Source organism: Neomonachus schauinslandi, chromosome 8 (assembly GCF_002201575.2).
Source record: "Neomonachus schauinslandi chromosome 8, ASM220157v2, whole genome shotgun sequence".
Taxonomy (NCBI): Eukaryota; Metazoa; Chordata; class Mammalia; order Carnivora; family Phocidae; genus Neomonachus; species Neomonachus schauinslandi.
Genome location: NC_058410.1, coordinates 121,364,574 through 121,388,169, shown reverse-complemented (window position 1 = coordinate 121,388,169; position 23,596 = coordinate 121,364,574). Strand labels below are relative to the sequence as shown.

At 42.9% G+C, this 23,596-nt stretch overlaps 1 protein-coding gene and 1 pseudogene across 1 annotated transcript in view; one reads left to right on the top strand and one right to left on the bottom strand.

Moving 5' to 3' along the window:
* Positions 1-23,596, top strand: part of GMDS (GDP-mannose 4,6-dehydratase) — a 665,383-nt gene that overhangs the window by 97,627 nt on the left and 544,160 nt on the right. The window lies entirely within an intron of this gene.
* Positions 3,048-3,256, bottom strand: LOC110586625 (annotated as a pseudogene).

Here is a 23,596-nt window from a genome sequence, read left to right as displayed (position 1 = left end):
TATACTCTAAACAAATAAGAAAAGACCTGAAGCAGTGGGAAAAGAAAGGGAAAGAGAGAAAAAAGAAAAAGATTAAGATAAAAACAAACAAAAACAGAACAAAACAAAACCACAACAACAAAAAAAAACCAGAATGGGATCAAATATGATCAGGCTGGTATATAGATCAGTGCCACACACTAGATTTTGGGTGTATTTTGCTCTGTTAGAAGAAAGTGCCTCCCAAAATTTTAAGGAAAGAAAAACTTATATATGTACAAAAATAAGGGTTGATATGATGAAGGGATGGAATATGACTGTAAAGATGGAAAGTATAAAAAGTTTTATAAAAGGAATTGATAAGTTGTTTGAAAAAAGAAAGAAGAGGATTTAAAAAAAGAAAAAAGAAAAAAAAAGGGAGAGAATGTGATCAGGCAGGGGAGTAGAACAAAAACATATACTAGAGATTTAAGGTATATTTTGATCTGTTAGAAGAAACTACCTCAAAATTTTAAAGAGAGAACAACTTATATATATATGCCAATAATACGGGTAACTACTATGAAGGGATAGAATATGACTCTAGAAATGAAAAATAAAAATGTTTTTTAAAAAAGGGATTGATAAGATGTTGGTTGAAAAAGGGAAGAAGAAAAATTCAAAAAAAAAAAAAGACAGTTAAAAAAAATTAACTTTGAAAGACTAAAGAATCATGGTAAAAAGCCATGAAATCTATGTGTAGTATTCCCCTAGCACTGGAGTTCTGCCGTTCTCATTGATCGGTAAACTTGGTCTTGGCTGGCTGTTCTCGCTGATCTTCTGGGGGAGGGGCCTGTTGCCGTGGTTTCCAAATGTCTTTGCCGGAGGCGGAATTGCCCCGCTGCCCTTGCCCGGTCCAGGCTAAGTAATCTGCTCAGGTTTGCTCTCCGGAGCTTTTGTTCCCTGCGAGCTTTCCGTACAGCTTTGGAGGCGGAGAGTGAAAATGGTGGCCTCCCAATCTCTGCCCCGGATGATCTGAGAACTCTGGGCCCTGCTCCTCAGTGAGCCCCCAGAGAAAAGCAGTCAGTCACTCCCATCTCCCCGGTCTCCAGCCACACTCCGTGCTCACCCGGCCTGTGACCACGCATTTCTTTCTCCGGCACTCGACCCCGTGTGGAGTCTCCAAACCCAGCAGATCCCTGCGGTGCGCTCCCGCGCTGCTCCTCCTGGGGGAGGAAGGTGAGTCTCCCTGGATCTGCCGCTTGTTGGGTCCCTGCTGGAGGAGCAGTGGCCCGACTGTGCTGCGGATCACGGTTTATGGCCACCCTGAGCTGAGAGCCCGCGCCTGGGCTCCGCCTCTGCAGCCGGCTTCCCTGCTCCGATAACTGGAAGCTCTGCCGCACTCAGGCACCCAGGTCTTTCTGTGACCCCGAGGGTCCTGAGACCACACTGTCCTGCGAGGGTTCCACCCCCAGCTTAGCCACCGGAGTGACGTCCCTCAGCGGAGCAGACTTTTAAAAGTTCCGATTTTGTGCTCCGCGGTTCTATCACTTGCCAGAAGCGGCCGACGGAGGCTCCTCCCCCGCCGTCTATCCTCCTGAATATCGCCTCAGATTCACTTCTCCGTACATCCTACCTTCCAGAAAGTGGTCGCTTTTCTGTTCAGAGAGTTGTTGCTATTCTTTTCTTCAATCTCCTGTTGGGTTTGTAGGTGTTCAGAATGGTTTGATCCCTATCCAGCTGAATTCCTGAGAGGAGACGAAATCCAGGTCTCCTACTCCTCTGCCATCTTGCTCCCTAAGGAGAGATTTCTCAAGATTATATTTCTAAGGATATGTTTTGCCACAAACATCATTGTCTGTCGGCGGGGGGGCGGGGGGGGGTGTCAGGGCATATGGATGTTCAGACATTGGAAAGGGGAATTATAGGAAAATTCTATTAAATCTTGACTTACAAAGCCAGCTGTGCTTTTGCCCCTATCGTTGTCCAGAGTTATTCTTCATAGCCAGTATTCCAAACCCATTTCCTGATCTCTCCAGGTTTTACCACAGACTCATCCCTTTTAGCAAAGTATCTTTTTCCTACTTTATTGAGATCAAGCCCATCTTTAGGTGAATCACACTTCATCCCTTTAAAATCTTATTGTAGTTTGATGGTCCTGCTCTTCTCTGGTCTCAGAAGAGGAAGTCATTCCTCTTCTTTACCAAGGCTGGTCCTACTAGCTGTCTTATTTCTACCAAATACTGTGCTCTCTGAGTCTGGCTCCACTTATTTTGTACTCTTTCCTGTTGCTCTTTTCCCCACCTGTCTACAAGCTTTCTGAGATTGTCCATCTTCTAAAATAAAATCTCTTCTTATGTTGCTTTTCTGCTCTTCTGCTTACCTTGATGGCCATACCTTTTTAAGATATTCCCTCTGTGGTTGGCCTTTCTCCTGGCCATCCCTTACTCCTGAACCCTGTATGTACTATAGCCTGTGCACAGAGCTCCATGAAGCCCTAGTGCTGGGTGGTACCAGTCCTGGGGAAGGGACTTTGGCAGTTGATTCCAGGCCATCTCCCACTTTACTCCCTGGGTTGCAGGAGGTGGACTTCTGAGGAGGGAGGGTAAGAGAAGAAGGATTTCCTTAGGATAATTCTCTTCCATCTGTCTTGCCTCCATTGGCACTCTTAATGTTCCCTCTCCCCGTCCTAAACCAGGCAGATCAGGGTTCTCTCTACACCTGGCCCTAAGGTAAGCCATTATATGGTTTCTGTGAATGTTCCCCTGTTTCCTCCCTGGTCTGTTCCCTACCACACCACACCCTCATTTCCTCTAAACTAAGTTGTTCTACCTGACACTCTTTAGGGAACTTCATGCTTTAATTTTGGCCCCACTTCATGAAGGCCTGTACCCATTTCACAGATGAAGTGTAGAAAAGTGAGATGACTTCGCTTAAGTCACACACCTAGTAAGAGCCCAAACTTCTGGCTTAAAGTATGTGTTTTTAACCATTGTTGCATTACCTTATTGTAGCTTTCTAGTGTTTAAAATTCTTTTTTATTTTTTAATTTTTAAAATTTTAATACAGCTCAAATGAGTGTGCCAGATTCATTTCACCTCCTTTACTGCCAAACCTGGGGCAGGGACTGCTTTCAGTGTCTCTGCCTTCTTTTGGTCTGTGAAGCCCAGGGTATAAAGGTATCTGCTGCGTCGAACTTACTTCACATTATCCTTCTTTTTCTTGATCTTGATGGATTTGCATCCTTTCACCTGGCCGAGAGCAGGAAGTCCTTGATTTTGTCCATTTTGCAAGGCATGGCTACGGAGGGGCACTGGGGAGCATGTGGCCAGAAGAAGGGAGGATGGAAAAGCTAAAATTCTAGCTAACAGCTAAAATTCTTTTGATGTGAGATAAAATTGTAACCAAAAATTTGGATAATATGCTTAGGAAAACTGTCAATATGTAATTTGTGAACAAATATAGTGAGTCAGAATCTACACTGTTTTGATAATTTTATCCTGGTGGCTGATGTGGGGAGGTAGTTGCTGGGGATGCCTGTGACACTGGACTCAAAAGTTGCTAATGTCACATTCTGCCTGGAGTCCTATCTATTGCCTTCAGCTGCTTAAGGACAAATGGAAGCATCTTTGCTTGTAAAGGCACTTTTGTATGATCGTTGTGTAATCGTTATGTACACAGGCAGCTTGGTGGAAACATGGCTGTTGCCTCTGTTTCCTCATCTGTAAAATGGGGCAAAGACGGGACTACCCTGTTAGATGGAGACAATAGTACTACAAACCTTGCAGGGTTGTTCATATGGACTTGTGAGCTAGTAAGTATAAAGTGCTTAGAACACATTTTAAGAACTCTGTAAGTTTTAGCTAATGTAATCATTACTATTATTGTTATTAGAGACTGTTACTGGATATTTTGTTTATGGCCTTTTGAGGGCAGGGTGCCTGACTGTGTGTGTTAAAACAAAAGTAGGTTCAATTCTCAGGAGCATCTGTTTCATTGCTCAGGAGCTCTATTCTCCAGGGTTGGGTAATTACTGTGTGAGTGTGATAGGGAGGTTGCTTTGAGTGGGCAGTTCATTGAGGGAAATGATGCAGCCGCTGTCTTCAGTTTTTCACAGAGCTGTTATATGGTAATGCTTCCCTCTTTTTTTTTTTCTATCCATGCTGATTCCTTCAGGAATATTTGCAGAAGAGTGGATCTTAGGTCTCTTGCCTAACATTCTTTACATGGAAACCGATCTTCTTCCTCAAGGCCAAGGTGGCATGTCTCTATGGCAAAGAATTTTCTCTTTGTGTTCAACAGTGCTTTGATTTAGTTCTCCCAAGCTCAGAAACCATGTTTTTGTTATTCTTAAACTGCTTAAATTTGCTGAGCCTTTCTAAAGGTTAATAATATTTTAGTCACCCTAAACGTGCTATGCTAATACTACTTAAGATGTGATGTTCTCTTTTTGAGTTCACGCTTTTTAAATTAACTTATGTTAATAAGTAATACATCTTTTTTAAGAAGCAAAAATGCAGTTATTTTTCAGGTTCCTAAATCTGGCCCACCATAGGAATGCTGGGGGAGGTCTTTGAAATGATTGTATTGTGTTGTTTTTCACATTACTAGCCCCCAGGTGGCTGTGATAATGAATCAGATGCTTGGGTGTGGTATAGTTGAATGGAAAGAAACTTCTCTATTTACAAAAAAGGACTTTTATGAGGTGGATAGTATATTTGTTCACAGTTTTTGAGATTTGAGAACTTTGAGCCTTCATATCTAAACACAGAAACTTGTACACAGAAGATGCCCAGTAAATATTTATTGAATAAGTGAGAGTGTCCAAGGTCACATGACTAATTAGTGTTAGCTGGGAGCCTATAATTTGTCTATAACCTGATACTAAGCCACATAGTTCTATTTCATAATTATAATGTATTGAGCTCCGGGGTTGGATTCCCGGCTTGCACCTTTGCTAGTTATATGGTCTTTGGCCCTTATGGAACTCGGTTGGCTCCGAGGTAAATTGGTGATGCCAACCTGTCCCTTTTGGTGTTTAGGTTGACAGGAAGTGTTACACAGTTCCTCACACACTCAGGTGCTTGAGGAATGTAGCTATTCCTAAAAGTAATCTAATGAAATGTTAGCCTAATACTCAGCAGATGTGGAAACTGTCTATTTTATAATCGGAATACAGGGTTTATTTCCCTAATGAAAACTGTTACTTCAGTAGTTCACAAACCTAGATATTTTCCTTTATTCTTGATTATTGGAACTATTTGCAACCGCAACCTTTATAGGCAATCATGTCAATTCATTTTCCCAACATAACTGATGTAAAATAGAACTTCCAGCTTGCACTACTTGTCTGTGTAGATTCAATTTATGTTAGAATTAAAGCACTTACATTAAGAAAAATGGATACATATTAAACTCTTTTCTGTGTCCTCAGTGTCTACTTTTTGAACCCTTCTAAACTTGTGACTCTCTCTGCCTTCCAGCTCTCTTTACCTCTATGCCCTATAAAAACATGGAAGCATCTGGTATTAGTTATATTTTATCAACCCATCAGCTGGGTGCAGGTGGCCTAAAACTGGTTCATTTTGAAGTGTGTTATCTTAAACTATGGACTTTAATTTCTACTGTAAATGAAAAATTTCCATTCCTCCCCCCCCCCAACTTTTTTGGGAAGAAACTGTAGGTATCAGTAAGTGAACAGGAAGATTTTTGTTTGTTTGTCTAATATTGAAAGGCTTTAAGGCTATACATGTTCTTTGGAGTATACCTGATTTTATTTCCTCAGTATTTATAAGTGGTAGTCCTGTTATTTTTAAACTTAACCTGTAATGGCAGATTTTTTTTTTTTTTGTCCTATGCATTACTTAGTATAGTATTTTAAAATTTCTAGTATTTTTTATTGTTTAAAATTTTATTGCTTTGGAAACCGAGACTATGGCTTTGTGTCATTTATACTTAAGAACTTTCTGAGGTTTTCTTTGTGCCCTAATGCATTATCATTTTTATTTTTATTATTTTTTTATTTTTTTGTTTCTTTTTTAAATTGTATTATGTTATGTTAGTCACCATACAGTACATCATTAGTTGCATTATCATTTTTTTTTAAGATTTTATTTATTTATTTGACAGAGAGAGACACAGCGAGAGAGGGAACACAAGCAGGGGGAGCGGGAGAGGGAGAAGCAGGCTCCCCGCTGAGCAGGGAGCCTGATGCGGGGCTCAATCCCAGGACCCTGGGATCATGACCTGAGCCGAAGGCAGACGCTTAATGACTGAGCCACCCAGGCGCCCCTGCATTATCATTTTTAATAAAAGTTCCATTGATGCTTAAAAGGAAGATATATTTTTTATAGGTGAGTTACAAAGTCTGATATAAACCCATTAACTTTATCAATTATGTTATTCCAGTCCTCTGTGCTTTATAACTTTTTTCTACAGAATACATCAGATTGAGAGGTGTGTGCTCTTTTAATGGTGTTAGATTTTGTAGGCTCAACTTCCCTTGCACTTATAATAACTTTTGCTTCTTATTCTTTTCATTCTTTCTGTTTTTTTCAATGCAGTGATATTTTACACATAGAAATTCATGACTGTTGGATCTTAATCACTGTTCTGCTTAGTGCTGTTGCCTTGAAATCTACTTTGTCTTATGTTAATATTGCCATTTCCTTTTTCTTCTATTTATTTTTATTTATTAAATTTTTTTTCTTATGTAATCTCTGCACCCAATGTGGAGCCGGAACTTACGACCCTGAGATCAAGAGTCGCATGCTCTGCTGACTGAGCCAGCCAGCTGCCCTCTTTCTTTTATTTTTATCTGCTTGATATATACCTGATCTGGTTATTTTGACAGGTAGTATCCTATTTTTTTCTCTTAATCTGAGAGACTTTATCTTTAATAGAGGGGAGTTAAATTCATTTATAATGATCATCATAACAGATAGGTTTGGACATACTTCTGCCTTCTTGTTTTTTATTTTTAATGTATTCTTGCCTTGCATGGAGTTGGAAGGCTTGTTTTTGTTATATATACCGTCTTTTCTTTGGTGTCTTCTACAGTTTAGAATCTATTTTTACTTCACTTTTGCTCTTCACTGCTTTTAGTGGGGATTTAAATTCTCTTTTTGCAATTTTAGTTTCCCTCCTTATTTCATTCACCTTCCTTTTTACTTTATCCCATTTTTCACTTAGCTGCTTCTTTCATTATGGCCTTTTGTACCTTTTTCATGAAAGTCTTGTTGCATTCTAATGAGAATATTAAAGAGTTTTTCAGTACTTTCTGCTGACTCCTTTGGTAGGTTGTTTTAGATGCTATATTTCTAAGTCTTTAGGATGATGATCATATTTTCCTTTCCTGTGCTAGTCATATCCCTCCCCCCACCCATTGTGGGAGCACTGTTTCATTAGTTTTATTAATTTTTTTTCATTAACCCAATGCATTTATCGAGTGCCTGCTGGAGATGCAGAGATAAATTAGACTCTTCTCTGAGTTAAAGCCTGGATTTTGGTTTTTCTCAATCCAGCTACTTCCATCTGTTTTCTTACATGTCTGCCATTTTCTGGCATTTGCTTGTCTGTCTGAGTAGTTGTAAGTTTTTGTCATTTTCTGTTATCTTCAGAGATCATGGAAAGCTGGGGGACTGTGTCTCTGGGACCACATTTTGTCCTTGAAGGGATGAGACACCCCTGAAAAGACAGTAGACATGTGTGGTGTGTCGTGAAAGAAAACTGGATTAATCCTTTCAGGCTAATTTCAGTGGGTTGTTGGTCAATCCAACCCTTGGTCCTTTTCCTGGAGAGGACAAAATGGATCAGTGTTGGCTGTTGTAGACTATCCTCATTGCTGTTGGGGGGGCCAAGGAGCCTGTGTGTGCTTTTGGTGTAAGCATTTCCTAGTACCTAGAGCCTTCTTGCTCTCAAGTATGTAAACCTCTAGGCTGGTGTTTCTTCCACACCTGTGTTAAAATGACTAGATAAGATGGTTATCATCCACATAACTAGGCCTAAACCCACAATAAGAATCTTGGGAAGTGGGAGGACCTATACTATGTATTTTTAACAAACACCCCAGATCTTTTTATCTTTTCATAATGGAAGTTATGGATATATAAAAGTAGAGAGAACAGCATTATGAACTCCTCATATCCATTATCTATGTAGCTTCATTAATTATCAGTATATGGCTAATCTTATTTCATCTCTATGTACTCCTGTTTCTTTATCCTGATAATTTTGAAAATAATCTCAGGCATCATGTCATTTTTTTCATTTGTAAATACTACAATATATATCTCTAAAAGATAATGGCTCTGAAAAAAAAAACCCAATATCATTTGTCATGCCTAAAAAATTAAAAGCTAAAAATTAAAAAATTAAAAAGAATAAAAATTCCTTAATATTATCAAATATCCAGTCAGTGTTTGCATTTTTCCAATTATCTCTGTCTCTGCGACAGCTTGTTTGAATTTTGTGTCTAAATAAGATCTGTGCACTGAGATTGGTTTTCCCTCCATTTCTTTTTGTTTGTTGTTTCGTTTCTTGGGGATTTTTTTGTTGTTGCAGAAATCAAATCTATTATCTTAGAGGGTTTTCTACATCTGGATTTCACTGATTGTGGACCTACAGTGTCATCTAACATGTTCCTGTATTTCCTATACATTGGTAGTTAAATCTAGAGGCTTGATCAGATTTGGGTTCTTCCCCCCCCACCCAAGAAACTTCAAAGGTAGTGTTTTATACTTCTATCAGAAAGGTACGTAATGTTTAGTCTTTTCTCTTTGTGTCATTTTTTCAGCCATTGATGTTCATTGTCTAAATCTATTCATTAAGTGTTACAAATGGTGATATTCTAGTTCTGTTATTCCATCTTTTTTTTTTTTTTAAAGATTTTATTTATTTGACAGAGAGAGACATAGTGAGAGCAGGAACACAAGCAGGGGGAGTGGGAGAGGGAGAAGCAGGCTTCCCGCAGAGCAGGGAGCCCGACGTGGGGCTCGATCCCAGGACCCTGGGATCATGACCTGAGCCGAAGGCAGACGCTTAACGACTGAGCCACCCAGGTGCCCCTGTTATTCCATCTTGCTTGATTAGCTATAATTCTTTTATAAAAACAAAAAGGAACTTACCCTTATCAACTGTTTGGTTACTCTAAATCACAGATCATATAGGAAGGATAGAATAATGGCTTGATTCTTTACTTACCAGCTTTCAAATTAAGGAGGTGGTTTCCTAGTGCATAAGTTTGCTAGAGCTGTCATAACAAATAACATAGATTAAGATTTATTGTCTCACAGTTCTGGTGACTAGACGTCTGAGATCAAGGTGTTGGCAGGGTTAATTTCATTCTGAGGATTCTCTCCTTGGCTTTTAGATGGCTGTCTTTACATAGTTGTCCTTTGGTCTGTGTTTATTCCCTAATGCCTTCTTATAAGGACACAAGTCATATTGGGTTAAGACTCACCCATATGACCCCATTTAACCTTAATTACCTTTCTAAAGACGCTGTCTCCAAATACAGACACAATCCTGGGATACTGGGCTTCAACGTATGAATGCTGAGGTCTGATAAGTTTATCAGGTCTGATAAACTGATAATGCAGTTCATCCCTTTAAACCTAGCATCCTGAAAATGTGGAATTTTTTTTAAAGTATCATAATGAATATATTTTTAAAGTATTATAATGAACACATTTCATATGTTTCAATCCATTGCAGTTACCTTCAGTAATGCTCAAATTTGGCCTCTTGGAAGCCTGAGCAAGACACAGGTTGCTCCTTAGATATAATCCCAGTATTCTTGGTTAGCTTTCTGGCTTTTTTGCATTCTTCTAGAACAAAATGTGCTAGGCCTTTTTTACTGCTCCAGACTTGCAAAGATATTTCTTCTGGGAGTCCTGGTTTCTTTTAGTGGGATATAGTGCCAGATAATTCTAAGTACAGTAATCTTTGGAATCTCATGACTAGGCCTTTTTATCACCACAGTGTGGGAGGCATTATAGTATAGTGGTTAAGAGTTCAGGCTCAGAGAGGCCTATTGCTCAGATGCAACCTGGCTCCATTACTTACAAGTATTACTTACTTGACCCTAGGCAAGGTACATACTTCTCTGGGTCTTAATTTCATCATCATACTCATATCATCATGTGTAAAGCTCCACAAAGACAATGATACTCTCTGTTTTTCACAGCTTTATCTTTAGTACCTCAAATAGTACCTGGCACATAATTGGCACTTGGTCAACATTTGTTCAATGAATATATCTATGAAATGAAAATGGTAGGAATACTCTCCTTATAGGATAATGGGATACTTAGGGGATAATATTTAAAAATGCTTATGGTTGTCAAGAACTGTGAAAGGTCCTACTTGCCAGCCAACAAGTTACCCTGCCAGTTTCATGGGTACTGACAGAAGATATAAGACTCTTGGGTTGGAGACAGAGGGCTTTATTACTCATGGCAATAGCGGTAACCAAAGTGTCACATTTTCTTGCTCTCATTTACTGGGCCCTAGTTTTTATGGGATGATATGAAGATGGCAAGGTGAGATCTGTATATACAATGGGCTATGTTATAGGAGAGAAACCCTGATTTTAGGGAACCCAAATCTTTTATGATGGACAGTAAGCAAACATGTTCTGGAAGAAGACACTTTATCTTTTTAAGCTGTTCACTATACAGACATCCTTGAATTTTGTCCCCAAATTTCAGTTTGGGACAAGAGGACTTTCAAATACCTCTGCTTATAAGATGTGCAGAAACATGAGAGACCCATGGACAGTTGTTTTTCAACAAATAGCATTGATAGATGTAGTCAGGATAATTGATCATGATAATATTGGTGATGATTACCTTCTCTCATTTCCCAACCTGAAGATAAGGTTTTTTTCTTGCCTCCTTAACCTGATCCTTATTTAATCTTTGTTTTCCAACAAATAGCATTGCTATATGTAGTCAGTAAATACCGGTCATGATGATATTGTTGATGATTTCCTTATGTTCATTTCCCAACTTGAACATACGGTTTCTTCTTGCTGCCTTAATCTAATCCTTACTTAATCCTTGTCTTTCATCTTTCATTGCAAGACTCCGGGAAGGGTATTGTGTGATTTCTGATACATTCACCATAATTTTATTTGTTAATTTTGATTGCTTATTTTAAGCTGTTTTTGTTTTGTTTCTGTTTTGTTGTTGTTGTGTTTTTAAAAATCATGGCCCTTTATAGTAATCCTCTCTTTATTATATTTTTGGTCTTGTTTGGGTATGGCTAGGCATGTCATCTTCTTTCTACATACCTACCTTTCTTTCTTACAAGGTTGTAGTGGAATTTATCTGATTGGTAGATTGTGTTAGAAATGTAATTTTATCTTGCCAGAGGGGCTCCATATCGAACAAATTACTTAAATTCTTTCTCCATCCCCTCTTTCCCTTTTGTTGTTATTATCTTTTGAATATGTATAAGAGCTCATCAGTCTTTTATTTTTTATTTAATTTAATTTTTATTGCAGTATGGTTGATACACATTGTTACATTAGTTTCAGGTATACAACATAGTGATTTTGATAAGGAAAATCTGTGTCCTAAGATGGCTGAATGAGCCAGCGAGAGAGTCCCAGTCCTTGCCCCGGGGCTCATCTGGGTTCTTCTCCCTGCCCTGCTTCATGACAAAAGTGCCAAGTATGCAGAAGTAGAAGTGTATAAATTGCCCCCTTTGTTTGTGCTCAGGGCTCAGGCCTTTGGAGACCACTCTCCTCTGAGCCCACCGGTGTTAAATAAACCTCCTATCCTCCAAAATCTCTGAGTGCCGCTTGGTTCTTCGGGCGATCCAGTCCAGGTTCTGTAACATTTGGTTCCCTGACCAGGAAACCCAACCGTGCTGGCCCCATTGTTGCCACTGGTTTGGGGGCAATGGTGGGGCAGTGATGGAACGAGGGATCGTAAGGGAGAAGGTGCGCCCTGCCTAATTTTTGGCAGTCTCCTGCCCCGGTTGCCTCAGGCTGGGCCCCTCTCTGCTGTTCCCTCCATACTCGAGGAGACTTGGCAGGTGAAGACCTGGTCCCAATGTCGGATTCCGGTAAGGCCTCGGGCCCCAGGACCCAGACAGGCCCACCCCCACTGGGGTGGAAGGGGAGCCTGATCACCTTCCAGAGATCTCTTAGAGGTCTCACAGGTAGGGATTCCCAGGAAGGGAATGTAATAACTTCTGGAGTGTGAATGTGTAAGTGAATGTGCAGTCTGACTTGGCTTGCTCAAGTGGACTGATTCTGTGACTCCACGGGCGGATACCCTTAAGGTCCCCAGAAGCCTACGGAGTCTAACTGGGCCCATCTCTGATTCCATGGTGAGCGGCATACAGTCTATGGCGGCATCGGAATAGTTTCCAATCGTAAGTCACAACGCTGAGACAGCTATGGCTAAGCCTCACCTAAGCTCCTTCGGGACACGGCCAGATGGGCATCTGATTGGTCTCCTCACCTCAGGAGGCATCCCCCCTTTGTCTGTCTCTGCTCCACCACACACGGGGACATCATGACGGGGTCAGGGCAGAGTAAACCTATGGTTCTAGAGACCATGATCAAAAATTTCAGGAAGGGGTTTTCGGGAGACTATGGAGTCAGGATGAACCCTGGCAAGTTGAGAACCCTTTGTGAATTGGAATGGCCCACCTTTGATGTCGGGTGGCCTTCAGAAGGGACATTGGATGTCCCAACGATTCGTCGAGTATGGCGAGTCGTAACAGGAGAACCAGGACACCCTGACCAGTTTCCGTACATTGACTCCTGGCTAGGAATTGCTCAGACCCTCCCTCCTTGTGTGCGATTTGCTTGCAATAGGCAGGGACAGGCCAGGGTCTTAATCACCTCATCCAAGCGACCTAAAGAAAATCAGCAAAAGCCCCAGTCTCCACAAATCCTAGCTGGAGATCCCGAGGACGAACTGATCCTGCCCCCACCTACATATCCCCAAGACCACCTACACCTGGCCCTTCAGCTCCAGACATTCCGCCGTCATCAGTTTCACTGGCACCCCCAGGCCCAGAGGATCCACCAGCGCCCCCAGGCCCAAAGGATTCACTTTCTCCAGGACCAGCAGCCAGGCTGGGCCCCAGGCCGGGTGCAAGCGCCCTCCAAATGCCGGTATGAGAGACGCAGGAACCCGAGAGGCACGATGAAGACGGGACGGTCCAACCCGGCCTTCCATGATGTATTATCAGCCCTTCTACACCACCGACCTCCTCAACTGGAAACACAACACCCCATCCTACTCTGAGAAACCACAGGCCATGGTAGACCTCATAGAATCCCTCTTCCAGACTCATTGGCCAACCTGGGAAGACTGCCAACAGTTACTCCTGTTTAACACAGAGGAAAGGAGGAGAATAATGAAAAGTGCATGGCAGTACCTGGAAGAGCGCGCACCAGCGGGAGTCATTGACCCTGCTGCCTGGGCTAATACGGCCACACCCAAAGAGCGCCCATCACCACAACCGAGGGAAAGGCCCACATCCGCCGGTACCAGGAGGCCCTCCGGGGAATCTGGGAAGGAGCTAAGAAACCCATGAACATGACTAAGGTATCTTCGGTCACTCAACAACCAGGGGAGTCCCCCGGGGACTACTATAAAAGACTATGTGAAGCCTACAGGATATACACTCCATTTGACCCTGAGGCACAGGAAAGCCAACAGATTGCAAACACCTCCTTAGTGGGTCAGGGCGCCCCAGACATCAGGAAAAAAAACTTCAGAAACTAGAGGGTTTCGCCGGATGAACATCACCCAGCTAATAGAGATTGCCAGTAAGGTATATATGAACAGGGAGGTCGCAGCCCCAATGGGAAGCTGACAAAAAGATGAAAACAAAAGTCAGCCTCCTCGCCACCACCCTGAAAGAAAAGGACAACACAAAGACGGGGAGACCCCAACCACCAAAAGGGGGGAAGCCCAGAACCCCCTTGGCAAGGGATCAATGTGCATACTGTAAAGAGAAAGGGCATTGGAAAAACAAATGCCCCAACCGGGGAAAGGCTCAAAAGCCCGGCCACTACAAGGAAGAACCTTGAGAGGAGACCTCATAGACCTTGCAGAAATGGACTCAGACCTGGGGGGACCAGGCTCTTTCCTCTTTGGCCTCCATGAGCTCACGGTTAGAATGAAGTTGGGGGGGCCAACTACTGACTTTTATGGTTGATACTGGGGCTGAACACTCTGTTGTCACCTCCCCAGTGGCCCCTTTCAGCAAAAGGACTGCTACCATCCTTGGGGCCACTGGGACGTGGGTGATACAACAGCCCTTTTGCCAGGCTTGCCAGTGCGAACTTGGGGGCCACAAGGTCCTACATGAATTCCTTTATCTGCCTGATTGCCCCATCCCTCTCCTGGGCCAAGACATGCTCTCCAAGCTTAGGGCTCAGATAACCTTTGAGCCCAGTGGGCACACTAGCCTCTGATTGAACCCAAAGCAAGAGGAGTCGGGGTCTCTAATACTAGCAATTACCATGCCAAGGGAAGAAGAATCGAGGCTATCCTGTGCCCAGGCCCAACCGAGCAGCCTGCCAGAGGTCAGACTCACCTTCCCTTCAGTATGGGCTGAAAACAACCCACCTGGACTAGCCCGGAATTGGACCCCTATCATTGTTGAACTGATCCCGGGAGCCCAACCTCAGAGGCAAAGGCAATACCCCCTTCCACAAGAAGCTAAGATCGGCATCCGAGAACATCTGACCAAACTGAAAGAAGCAGGTATGCTAGTTGAGTGCCAGTCAGCCTGGAATACCCAACTCCTGCCAGTCAAGAAGCCAGGAGGGGGATACCGACCAGTTCAAGACCTGTGGGCCATCAACAAGGTGACCATCTCTCTGCACCCAGTGCTCCTGAATCCATACACCCTCCTTGGCCAAATCCCAGGGTCAGCCAGGTGGTTCATTTGCCTAGATTTGAAAGATGCCTTCTTCTGCCTCCACTTAGCTCCCCAGAGCCCGCCACTGTTTGCCTTTGAATGGACTGAACCTGATATAGGGCGCCAGATGCAACTGACTTGGACGTGCCTCCTTCAGGGGTTTAAAAACTCACCGACCTTCTTTGGGGAAGCGCTGGCCGCGGACCTCACCAGCTTCCCAAGAGAGGCCACACGATGTACCCTCCTCCAGTATGTGGATGACCTCCTCCTCGCCAGTGACACACAAGAAGACTGCACAAAAGGCACAAAGGCCCTCCTACAGCTCCTGTCAGACTCGGGATACTGAGCCTTATGGAAAAAGGCACAGATCTGCCAACAACAGGTCCGATACCTTGGTTTCCTCCTCACCCAAGGGAAAAGAGAACTAGGGTGGGAGAGGAATAAGGAATCCAGAGCTCACGCTGTTCAGCGATGGCAGCGGTTACCTACAGGAAGATGCCTGGAAAGCGGGTTATGCAGTAACCACAACCACTGAAGTCCTAGAAGCTAAGACATTACCAGCTGGATGGTCAGCTCAATGGGCTGAATTATATGCCTTCGTCCGAGCCTTCACCCTCAGTGAAGGCAAGCGAGTCAACATCTATACTCACTCTCTGTACGCCTTTGCTACTATACATATACATGGAGCCATCTACAAGGAAAGGGGCCTCCTAACCTCTGCAGGAAAAGCTATCAAGAACAAAGAGGAGATGCAAAGGAAGTAGCAATCCTGCACTGTAAGGGACACCAGAAAGGAGACGACCCCATAGCGCAGGGAAATCATCTGGCAGATGAGGCCCAGTGAGGACATAGACAGAGCCCCTTCCCTCACCATGGCCCTAACACCCCCAGAAGAAATCCCTCTGCACAGTTACACTAAAAAGGAAAAGGAATGGGCCATGACTGAGGGGGCCACCCTGACTGAAAAGGGATGGTGGATGATGCCAGATGGGTGCATCTTTGTTCCAGCAGCAACTGGAGGGCATCTAGTCAAGGAATACCACCAACTCACTCATCTGGGAAAACATCAGTCAGCTGCCAGCACTATGCCGAGCAAAAAATAATGCTCGGACAGCACTGCAGCCCCCACCAGGTGTCCAGAAAGTGGGAGCAACCCCCTTCGAGGATCTAGAGGTAGACTTCACAGATGTGCAGCCGAGCAGGGGGTTCAGATATCTCCTAGTAATAGTATGCACATACTCTGGGTGGGTCGAAGCCTTCCTGACCAGGACGGAGCAAAGCTGGGAAGCAGCTAAAGTCTTGTGGGAGATCGTGCCCAGGTTTGGCCTGCCATTAACAATCCATAGTGACAATGGACCCGCATTTGCGGCAGACATTGTACAGGTCTTGACTAAATCTCTCAACATCACCGGAAGACTCCACACCGCTTACCTGCCTCAAAGTTCAGGGAAAGTAGAGCGAATGAATCCCACCCTCAAAGGAACCTTAGCAAAGTTTTATCAGGAGACTAACCTCCCATGGCTGGATCTGCTACCCCTAGCTCTCCTGCGTGCTCGCTGTATGCCCGGGACATCAGGTTTCTCCCCGTTTGAATTAATATATGGACGGCCACCCCCGTGTTTGGGAAGGAAACTTGCATCAGGTTGGAGATAAATGGATAAAGGAACAGCTTCAGGCTGCTGGGGGCCACCCTAAATAAATTACAAAAGTACACCACTGAGAGGGCCCCACTCTCCTTAGGGTCTCAGGTACACTCCTTCCAGACAGTGGACTCAGTTTGGGTGAAAGATTGGAAGAAAGACCCCCTCAAACCACTGTGGACAGGGCCCCACACTGTTCTAACCGCACCTACTGCCCTCAAGGTCTGAGGTGTCACCCCGTGGGTCCACCACTCCAGAGTGAAGAAAGCTCATCATTCGGATGAGGAGCCGTGCCAGTGGAGAGTCCAGCCATACTTCATGAACCCACTCTGGCTTCACCTTCGACGAGACCCCACCAACTGATAGACACCTGCTCACCGTGGTCCCTGGCTCTCATCGGTGTGATTTCCCTCATCTTGGGAGTCAGACTGTACACTGTTGCCCCTCCTGACTGGACTTTCCCCCAGAGGCTTACTATTGTCATTGCTTATTGGTGTCCCTAGGGTGTATTACTGCACTTACTTGTCCAGGGGTTTCATCTGCTGACGGGTTAGCCACGATGGCTCCCTCTACCTAAGATCATAGATCCCACTTTTACTGGCCCTCTGCTGTCTACTCCTGAGCACATTTCACCATGGTTTTCCTGGCCCCAGTCAGTCCCAGTTTTCTGCTACCTGGTGTGCTGTTCCTCCGCACTGCCTCTAGCTGCCCGGCCAGGCAAGGGGGGCAAACTCTCGTATCACCGTTACTGACAATGGACTTCCCAGCTTATCACCCTCAATCCTGCACCGGCACCCCCACTGACTTCTTCCACCTGGGATGGACACACACCAAAGGTTGACCTCTGTTTTGATGGATGCCAGCTTCTTGATACCTCCTGGGAACCTCATAGATGGTGTTCCTACCGTGGCCCTCACTCAAGTTACTGGCTGGTAGATATCTACATCTGTGGGGGCCCTATGCCTCAACAGCCAAACACCTGCCCCCAGTTCTGCTCACAAGCCTGGGGATGCGAGTCCTGGGTGGCAGCTTGGCCGGGAATGAAACAATGGTCTAATTGGTGGTGGAGCCTCAGACAGTGCAGTGGCATCCGGATTTCCTTGTCACGCAGCACCACCCCATCCTCTTGCCCTAACAATCACTGTATACATTGCCAGTGGGAATCACTCCAGCAGACAACTTGGTAGGATACCCTTTCACAATGGTTCCCTTGGTTCGCCCCCCTCATCAGCCCCCTCCTATTGCTTAGAAGATGAAAATGATGCCCTTTATACTAGGTGTTTAAAGGAACATCAAAGGGGAGGAATGATAAGGAAAATCTGTGTCCTAAGATGGCTAACCAAGCCAGCAAGAGAGTCCCAGTCCTTGCCCCGGGGCTCATCCGGGTTCTTCTCCCTGCCCCGCTTCGCTCACACGCCTAAAGTGCCAAGTATGCAGAAGTAGAAGTGTATAAATTGCCCTCTTTGTTTGTGCTTGGGGCTCAGACCTTTGGAGACCACTCTCCTCTGAGCCCGCTGGCGTTAAATAAACCTCATATCCTCCAAGATCTCTGAGTGCCGCTTGGTTCTTCCGTCAGGCGATCTAGTCCAGGTTCCGTAACAATTTGACAAGATTATACTGTCCTTTCCACAAATGTGGCTACCATCTGTTACCATATAATGCTATTATAATACCACTGACTGTATTACCTATGCTGTCTGTACCTTTTTTTTAAAAAAAGATTTTATTTATTTATTTGACAGAGAGAGAGAGAGACAGCGAGAGAGGGAACACAAGCAGGGGGAGTGGGAGAAGGAGAAGCAGGCTCCCTGAGGAGCAGGGAGCCCCATGCGGGGCTTGATCCCAGGACCCTGGGCCATGACCTCTGCCGAAGGCAGACGCTTAACAACTGAGCCACCCAGGCGCCCCCTGTCTGTACCTTTTATTCCTATGATTTATTTATTCCATAACTGGAAGCCTATATTTTCCACTCCCCTTCACCTATTTTGCCCAGCCCCCACTCCTGTATCTCCGCCCCCCCCCCCCAGCAATCATCAATTTATTCTCTGTATTTATGGGTCTTTTTCTGTTCTTTGTTTTGTTTTTTAGATTACACATATAAGTGAAATCACATGGTATTTGTCTTTCTCTGATCTATTTCATTTAGCATTATACCCTCTAGGTCCATTCATGTTATTGCAAATGGCAAGAGCTCATTCTTTTTTTATGGCTGAGTAATATTCCATTGTACATATGTACCACATCTTTTTTATCCATTCATCTATCCATGAACACTTGTTTTGCTTCCATATCTTGGCTATTGTAATACTGCAGTAAACATAGGGGTGCATATACATATATCTTTTTGAATTAGTGTTTTTTTTTTCCCCCCTTTGGGTAAATACCCAGTAGTGGAATTACTGGATCCTATGGTATTTCTATTTTTAACTTTTTGAGGAACCTCCATACTGTTTTCCACAGTGGCTATACTAACTTACATTCCCATCAACAGTGCACAAGGGCCCCTTTTTCGTTATATCCTTGCCAGTACTTGTTATTTCTTTTTTTAAAAAAAGATGTTATTTATTTGAGAGAGAGAGAGCAGAGTGAGAGAGCCTGAGTGGTGGGGGGGAGGGGCAGAGGGAGAGGGAGAAGCAGACTCCCCTCTGAGCAGGGAGCCATATGCTGGGCTTGATCCCAGGACCCTGGGATCATGACCTGAGCTGAAGGCAGACACTTAGCCCACTGAGCCACCCAGGTGTCCCAATATTCGTTATTTCTTTTTCTTTTTTTTTTTTTTAAACTCTAGCCATTCTGTAAGTGTAAGGTGATATCTCATTGTGATTTTGATTTGCATTTCCCTGATGATTAGTGATATTGAGCATTTTTTCATGTGTCTGCCATCCGTATGTCTTCTTTAAAAATGGCAATTCAGGTAACTCTGCCCATGCTTTTTAAAAAAAGATTGATTGCAAGAGTGTGAGTAGGGGGAGGGGCAGAGGGAGCAGGAGACAGAAAATCCCCAGCCAACTCCACGCTGAGCACAGGGTCTGATGTGGGGCTTGATCTCACTACCGTGAGATCATGACTTGAGCCAAAATCAAGAGTGAGGCACTTAATTGACTGAGCCAACCAGGTGCCCCTACTCTGACCATTTTTTAATGATTGTTTTTTTGGTGTTGTATAAGTTTTTTTTTTTAAATATATTTTTGATATTAACTCATTGGGTATGTCATTTACAAATATCTTCTCCCATTCAGTAGGTTGCCTTTTTATTTTGTTGATGATTTCTTTTGCTGTGCAAAAGCTTTTTATTTTGGTGAAGTCCCAATAGTTAATGTTTGCTTCCCTTGCCTTAGTAGATATATAACATTAGAAAAATATTGCTATGACTTTTGTTCAAATTAATTTCTGGCTGTATTTTCTTCTATGAATTTTATGGATTCAGGTCTCACATTTAGGTCTTTAATTTATTTTGAGTTCATTTTTGTACAAGGTGTAACAAAGTGGTTCAGCATGTGGCTGTCCAATTTCCCCAGAACCATTTATTTAAGAGACTGTCCTTTCCCTATTGTATATTGTATATTGGCTCCTTTGTTATAGATTAATTGACCATATATTTATGGGTTTATTTCTGGGTTCTCTCTTCTGTTGTATTGATCTATATGTCTGTTTTTGTGCCCAAACCATACTGTTTTGATTACCACAGCTTTGTAGTACATCTTAAATTCGGAGTTGTGATACCTCCAGCTTTATTCTTCTTAGATTGCTTTGGCCATTTTGGGGTCTTTTGTGGTTCCATACAAATTTTAGTATTATTCTAGTTCTGTAAAAAATGTTGGTATTTTGATAGGGATCGCATTGAATCTGTACATTGCTTTGGGTAACATGGACATTCTAATAATACTTGTTCCCCAATCCATGAGCATGGAATATTTTTCTGCTTATTTGTGTCATGTTCAATTTCTTTCATCAGTGTTTTATAGTTTCCAGAGTACAGGTCTTTCACCTCCTTTGTTAAGTTTATTCCTAGGTATTTTATTCTTTTTGGTGCAATTATAAATGGAACTGATTTCTTTCTTTTTATTTAGTTGTTGTTTTTTTTGTTTTAGAGTGAGTGTGGGGTGAGGGGGAGGAGGGACTGAGGGAGAGGGAGAGAGAATGTTAAGCAGGCTCTATACCAGCTCAGAGCCCGACACAGGGCTCTATTTCACCACCCTGAGATCATGACCTGAGCTGAAATCAAGAGTTGGATGCATAAGGACTGAACCACCCAGGTGCCCCTAAATGAAATTGTGTTCTTAATTTCTCTTTCTGCTACTTTGTTATTAGTGTATGGAAAAGCAAGCAGTTTCTGCAATTAATCTTGTATCCTGCAACTTCATCGCATTCATTTATTACTTCTAATAGTTTTTTGGTAGAGTCTTTAGGGTTTTCTTTTTCTTTTCTTTTCTTTTATTGTTATATTAATCACCACACATTACATCATTAATTTTGGATGTAGTGTTCCATGATTCATTGTTTGCATATAACACCCAGTGCTCCATTCAATATGTGCCCTCTTTAATACCCATCACCAGGCTAACCCATCCTCCCACCCCCCTCCCCTCTAGAACCCTCAGTTTGTTTCTCAGAGTCCATACTCTCCCATGGTTCGTCTCGCCCCTCTGATTCCCGCCCCCCCCTTTATTTTTACCTTCCTGCTCTCTTCTTCTTTTTTTTTTTTTAACATATAATGTATTATTTGCTTCAGAGGTACAGTTCTGTGATTCATCAGTCTTACACAATTCACAGTGCTCACCATAGCACATACCCTCCCCAATGTCTATCACCCAACCACCCCATCCCTCCCACCACCCACCACTCCAGCAACCCTCAGTTTGTTTCCTGAGATTAAGAATTCCTCATATCAGTGAGATCATATGATACATGTCTTTCTCTGATTGACTTATTTCGCTCAGCATAATACCCTCCAGTTCTATCCACATCGTTGCAAATGGCAAGATTTCATTGCTTTTGATTGCTGCATAATACTCCATTGTATATATATACCACATCTTCTTTATCCATTTATCTGTTGATGGACATCTTGGCTCTTTCCATAGTTTGGCTCTTGTGGACATTGCTGCTATAAACATCAGGGTGGACGTACCCCTTCTGATCACTACATTTTAGTTTTGATTTTGATTTCCCTGATGCCGAGTGATGTTGAGCACTTTTTCATGTGTCTGTTGGCCATTTGGATGTCTTCTTTGGAAAAATGTCTGTTCATGTCTTCTGCCCATTTCTTGATTGGATCATTTGTTCTCTGGGTGTTGAGTTTGAGAAGTTCTTTATAGATTTTGGATACTAGCCCTTTATCTGATATGTCATTTGCAAATATCTTCTCCCATTGTGTCGGTTGTCTTTTGGTTTTGTTGACTGTTTCTTTTGCTGTGCAAAAGCTTTTTATCTTGATGCAGTCCCAATAATTCATTTTTGCCCTTGCTTCCCTTGCCTTTGGCGATGTTTCTAGGAAGAAGTTGCTGTGCCTGAGGTTGAAGAGGTTGCTGCCTGTGTTTTCCTCAAGGATTTTGAAGGATTCCTGTCTCACATTGAGGTCTTTCATCCATTTTGAGTCTATTTTTGTGTGTGGTGTAAGGAAATGGTCCAGTTTTATTCTTCTGCATGTGGCTGTCCAGTTTTCCCAACACCATTTGTTGAAGAGACTGTCTTTTTTCCATTGGACATTCCTGCTTTGTTGAAGATTAGTTGACCATAGAGTTGAGGGTCCATTTCTGGGCTCTCTGTTCTGTTCCATTGATCTGTGTGTCTGTTTTTGTGCCAGTACCAGACTGTCTTGATGATGACAGCTTTGTAATAGAGCTTGAAGTCAGGAATTGTGATGCCACCAGCTTTGCTTTTCTTTTTCAACATTCCTCTAGCTATGTGGGGTCTTTTCTGGTTCCATACAAATTTTAGGATTATTTGTTCCATTTCTTTGAAAAAAGTTGATGGTATTTTGATGGGGATAGCTTTGAATGTGTAGATTGCTCTAGGTAGCATTGACATCTTCACAATATTTGTTCTTCCAATCCATGAGCATGGAATGTTTTTCCATCTCTTTGTGTCTTCCTCAATTTCTTTCATGAGTATTTTATAGTTTTCTGAGTACAGATTCTTTGCCTCTTTGGTTAGATTTATTCCTAGGTATCTTTTGGTTTTGGGTGTGATTGTAAATGGTATCGACTCCTTAATTTCTCTTTCTTCTGTCTTGTTGTTTGTGTATAGGAATGCCACTGATTTCTGTGCATGGATTTTATATCCTGCCACTTTACTGAATTCCTGTATGAGTTCTAGCAGTTTTGGGGTGGAGTCTTTGGGGTTTTCCACATAAAGTATCATATCATCTGCAGAATGAGAGTTTGACATCTTCTTTGCCGATTTGGATGCATTTCATTCTTTTTGTTGTCTGATTGCTGTGGCTAGGCCTTCTAATACTATGTTAAATAGCAGTGGTGATAGTGGACATCCCTGCCATGTTCCTGACCTTAGGGGGAAAGCTCCCAGTTTTCCCCATTGAGAATGATATTTGCTGTGAGTTTTTCATAGATGGCTTTTATGATATTGAGGTATGTACCATCTATCCCTATACTCTGAAGAGTTTTGATCAAGAAAGGATGCTGTACTTTGACAGAGCTTTTTCTGCATCTTTTGAGAGGATCATATGGTTCTTGTTCTTTCTTTTATTAATGTATTGTATCACTTTGATTGATTTGCGGATTATGAACCAACCTTGCAGCCCAGGGATAAATCCCACTTTTTTTGTGGTGAATAATCCTTTTAATGTACTGTTGGATCCTATAGGCTAGTATTTTGGTGAGAGTATTTGCATCCATGTTCATCAAGGATATTGGTCTGTAATTCTTTTTGATGGGGTCTTTGTCTGCTTTGGGGATCAAAGTAATGGTGGCCTCATAAAACGAGTTTGGAAGTTTTCCTTCCATTTTGATTTTTTGGAACAGTTTCAGAAGAATAGGTATTAATTCTTTAAACGTTTGATAGAATTCCCCTGGGAAGCAATGTGGCCGTGGGCTCTTGTTTGTTGGGAGTTTTTTGACAACTGCTTCAATTTCCTTAGTGGT